This window comes from Chiloscyllium plagiosum, unplaced genomic scaffold (assembly GCF_037043375.1).
Source record: "Chiloscyllium plagiosum isolate Xiang-an unplaced genomic scaffold, Cpla_swu_hap1 HiC_scaffold_28, whole genome shotgun sequence".
NCBI classification, from domain to species: Eukaryota; Metazoa; Chordata; class Chondrichthyes; order Orectolobiformes; family Hemiscylliidae; genus Chiloscyllium; species Chiloscyllium plagiosum.
In genome coordinates, this window is record NW_028270166.1 from 52,576,131 (window position 1) to 52,581,726 (window position 5,596).

A 5,596-nucleotide genomic window follows, 5' to 3' on the forward strand; every position below is an offset into this window, starting at 1 on the left:
CGTCAACCTGTCCACCCCTCTCACCCACTCCAACCTCTCACCCTCGCAATGTGCAGCCCTCCACTCCCTCCGCTCCAGGCCCAACCTCACCATCAAACCGGCAGACAAGGGAGGCGCAGTGGTATTTTGGCGCACTGTTCTTTACACCGCTGAAGCTAGACGCCAACTCGCGGACACATCCTCCTGCTGCCCCCTTGACCATGACCCCACCTCCCACCACCAAACCATCATCTCCCAGACCATCCATAACCTCATCACCTCAGGGGATCTCCCATCCACCGCCTCCAACCTCATAGTCCCACAACCCCGCACCGCCCGTTTCTACCTCCTGCCCAAAACCCACAAACCCGACTGCCCCGGCCGACCCATTGTGTCAGCCTGCTCCTGCCTCACCGAACTCATCTCTGCATACCTCGACACTGTCCTGTCCCCCTTAGTCCAAGAACTCCCCACCTACATTTGGGACACCACCCACGCTCTCCACCTCCTCCATGATTTTCGCTTTCCCGGCCCCCAACGCCTTATCTTCATGATGGACATCCAGTCCCTGTACACCTCCATCCCCCATCACGAAGGTCTCCAAGCCCTCCGCTTCTTCCTTTCCCGCCGACCCAACCAGTACCCCTTCCACTGACACCCTCCTTCGACTGACTGAACTGGTCCTCACTTTTAACAACTTCTCCTTTCAATCCTCCCACTTCCTCCAAACCAAAGGAGTAGCCATGGGCTCCCGCATGGGCCCCAGTTATGCCTGCCTCTTCGTTGGATATGTGGAACAGTCCATCTTCTGCAGCTACACTGGCACCATCCCCCATCTTTTTATCCGCTACATCGATGATTGTATTGGTGCTACCTCGTGCTCCCACGAGGAGGTTGAACAGTTCATCCACTTTACTAACACTTTCCACCTCGACCTCAAATTCACCTGGACTGTTTCAGACTCCTCCCTCCCCTTCCTCGACCTCTCCATTTCTATCTCAGGTGACCGACTCAACACAGACATTTACTACAAACCGACAGACTCCCACAGCTACCTAGATTACACCTCCTCCCACCCTGGCCCCTGTAAAAACACCATCCCATATTCCCAATTCCTTTGCCTCCGCTGCATCTGCTTCCAGGAGGACCAATTCCAATACCGAACAACCCAGATGGCCTCCTTCTTCAAAGACTGCAATTTCTCCTCAGACATGGTCGACAATGCTCTCCCGCATCTTCACCACTTCCTGCACCTCTGTCTTTGAACCCCGCCCCTCCAATCGCCACCAGGACAGATCCCCACTGGTCCTCACCTTCCACCCCACCAATCTCCGGATACATCGTATCATCCTCCATTACTTCCGCCATCTCCAAACAGACCCCACCACCAGGGATATAGTTCCCTCCCCACCCCTATCAGCATTCTGGAGAGACCACTCCCTCCACGACTCCCTCGTCAGGTCCACACCCCCCACCAACCCAACCTCCACTCCCGGCACCTTCCCCTGCCACCGCAAGAAGTGCAAAACTTGCGCCCACACCTCCCCCCTCACCTCCCTCCAAGGCCCCAATGGATCCTTCCATATCGGTCGCACATTCACCTGCACCTCCACACACATCATTTACTGTGTCCGCAGCACCTGATGTGGTCTCTACATTGGGGAGACAGGCCGCCTACTTGCGGAATGTTTCAGGGAACACCTCTGGGACACCCGCACCAACTAACCCAACCAACCCAACCGCCCCGACTTTAACTCCCCCTCCCACTCCCATTCCCACTCCGCCAAGGACATGCAGGTCCTTGGCCTCCTCCATCGCCAGATCCTGGCCACACGACGCCCGGAGGAAGAGCACCTCATCTTCCGCCGAGGAACCCTCCAACCACGCAGGATGAATGTAGATTTCTCCAGCATCCTCATTTCCCCTCCCCCCACCTTATCTCAGTCCCAATCCCTGGATTCAGCACCGCCCTCTTGACCTGCAATCTTCTTCCCGACCTCTCCGCTCCCATCCCCTCTCCAGGCTATCACCCTCAACCTCACCTCCTTCCACCTATCGTATTTCCAGTGCCCCTCCCACAAATCCCCCCTCCACCTTTTATCTCAGCCCACTTGGCACATCAGCCTCATTCCTGAAGAAGGGCTTATGTCCGAAACGTCGATTCTCCTGCTCCTCGGATGCTGCCTGGCCTGCTGCACTTTTGCAGCACCACACTTTTCAGCTCTGGATGCTCAGGCTATCAATGTTAATTTTGTTATTCTGTGTCATAAAGAAATCTGAAATTTCAGAGCCCCCTTCTGTGATAGCAAGAAAAGTTCAGTGTTTCCTCAGAATTGCATCTCATAATAAATTCAAATGGTTGGCACATTCTGAGAGGACATTCAGTCTGTGGCATCTTTTTCAAGAGCCATTGAATTGTCCTGCTCACCTTTTTATTTTTAGGGTTTGGGGAGATAATGTAGAAACATTCCTCAGGATTTTAAAATAAATAATAAGTGGGTGGCACGGTGGCTCAGTGGTTGGCACTGCTGCCTCACAGCACCAGGGTCCCAGGTTCGATTCCAGCTTCGGGCGACTGACTGTGTGGAGTTTCACATTCTCCCCGTGTTGCGTGGGTTTCCTCCGGGTGCTCTTGTTTCTTCCCACAGCCCAAAGATGTGCAGGTCAGGTGAATTGGCCATGCTAAATTGCCCATAGTGTTAGGTGCATTAGTCAGAGGGAAATGGGTCTGGGTGGGTTACTCTTCGAAGGGTCGGTGTGGACTTGTTGGGCTGAAGAGCCTGTTTCCACACTGTAGGGAATCTAATCTTAAAATTGACTGGGAGAGGAGTGTATCAGGAAAGACAGTGGAACAGCAATGGCAGGAGGTTCTGGGAGTAACTCAGGAGACACAGCAGAGATTCATCCCAAGGGAAAAGAAGCCTGGTACAGGGAGGATGAGGCAACCATGGCTGACGAGGGAAGGCAGGGATAGCATAAAAGTAAAAGAGATCATTTGGGGAAGGGCAGTGGGAAACCAAAGGATTGGGAACTTGCAAAGACCAATAGAGAGCAACAACAAAAAATATAAGGAGGGTCACGATGAAATATGAGGGTAAGCTAGCCAGACATATCAAGGAATACTGCAAGAGTTTCTTCAGATACATAAAGGGCAAAAGAGAGGAAGAAGTGACATTTGATCACTGGAAAATGACACTGGAAAGATGTGATGGGGAAAAGGAAATGGCTGAGGAATTGAATAATTATTCTGCGTCAGTCTTTATTGTGGAAGACATGATTAATATCTCAAAATATCAAGAGAGGGTAGGGACAGAGCTCGTGTGGTGGCCATCACCAAAGACATCAACTTCATCAATCTTGATCTGTTCCAGCCTGTTTCCCAGCTCCTCAAATTCTCATTCACAACAAGGTCCCTTTCCTGAGTGAAAGCCGAAGCAAAAAACTCATTTAGGGCTTCCCCTATCTGCTCAGACTCCACACACAAGTTCCCTACACTATCCCTGAGCAGCCCTACCTTCTCCCTGATCGTTCTCTTATTCCTCACATATGAGTAAAATGCCTTTGGGGTCTCCCCAGTCCTTCCTGCCAAGCCTTTTTTATGACCCCTCCTGGGTCTCCTCAGTCCATTTCTGAGCTCCATTCTCATAAACCTGTAATCTTCTAAAGCTGAGGTAGATCCTTGCTTCCTGCACCTCACATAAGCTGCGTTCTTCCTTTTGACAAGAAGCTCCCCTGTTATCGACAACAAAGGCTCCTTAATCTTACCCCTTCTTCCCTGTCTGAGTGGAAATAATTTGTGCATCACTCGCAACAACTGCTCCTTAAATAGTCTCCACATGTCTGCTGTGCCCTTTCTGTGGGACAATTGCTCCCAATCTGTACTTCCCAACGCCCTAATTTCCTTTTCCCCAATTAAATATCTTCCCTCGGTAACTGCTCCTTTCACTCTCCAAATCTATGTAAATGTGAGGCAGTTGTGGTCACTGTCACCAAAGTGCTCTCCCAGCATAAGATCTGACACCTGTCCTGGCTCATTGCCGAGCACCAAATCCAAAATGGCCTCTCCCCTTGTCGGCCTGTCTACAAACTGAATAAGGAAACCCTCCTGAACACACCGGACAAAAATGGCTCCCTCCAAACCATCTGCACTAAGGAGGTTCCAGTCAATATTGGGAAATTTGAAGTCACCCATCACAATAACCCTGCTACATCTGCATTTTTCCAAAATCTGTCAGCCTCTGAATTCTTCAATCTCTCTACTGCAATTAGAGGGTCTATAGAAAACCCCCAATGAGGTGGCTGCTCCCTTGTTATTCCTTACGTCTACCCATACTGACTCAGAAGACAAACCTTCCTCAACAGCCTTCGTTTCTGTAGCTGTGACGCACTCTTTGATTAGCAATGTCACACCCCCTCCCCTTTTTCCACCCTCCCTATTCGTTTTAAATGTTCTAAATCCTGGAACATCTAGCAACCATCCCTGCCCCGGTGAAACCCACGTCTCCATTCTGGCCTCAACATCATAGTCCCAAGTACTGATCCACGCTGTCAGTTCATCACTCTTATTTCTGACACCCCTGGATGTACTGGCCCTGGAGTCTGTTCAGAGAAGGTTCACGAGAATGGCCCCAGGAATGAAAAGCTTACCATACGAGGAATGTTTCCGGACTCTGGATGGGGTTCAGAAGAATGGCCTAATTTCAGCTTTTATGTCTTATCGTCTTAAAAAAAAACCCAAGGACAAAATAAGTTTGTTAAAGTGACAGCATCATCACAATACACACGTACAGACACACTGACACAGACATACTTACAGATAGGCTGAAACACGCACACTGACACATATAAACACACATAGAAACATGTACACACACGGACACACTGGCACATATAAACACACATAGAAACATGTACACACACGGACACACTGACTCCCACATATACAGAAACATATACACACATACACACAGAAACATGCATACACAGACACACTGCCTCACTCATATACACAGACACACAGAAACATATACTAACACAGACTGCGTGTGCAGTAAATGACACTTGCCTGGGTTTAACTATTTTTAAAAGGGTTTGAGTCAATCTGATAATTCCCAGCTTTTCCTGATGAAACATCAATGAGAATGTGAGACAGTGTTATGATGTCCCTCAGCTATTGTCAGGGAGGAGGTGAATGTGTTTAATAAACACATGATCATTTGTACAATGAAAAAATGCCAACTGGTACAACCGATCCATGTAGGCCCTTCACACACATCTGTGAAATAGTTAGATTTTAATTCTCAGAAACTCACTAACTTTACTGGTTAAGTTCATCCCACTCACACCTTGTGTTTGTCAGTGTGGAAATACAATGTTCCCCTCTGGGATAAATCTGTGTTCCTTGGCAGAAGAAGACTGTTCCCTTGTCTGAATAAAAGCGCTTTGTAGCTGGTTTGAAACTGCAGCTTTGTCTCAGTGTGGATTTCAGCTCTGGGGCCTGTGTGTGTGTGAGAGAGAGAGAGAGAGACACAGAGTGTGAATAATTGTGTGAAGGGGGAATGCAGCGTCAAACAAGAGCCATTGGACTGTACTATTGAATTGCTGTTTCTCTCAACCC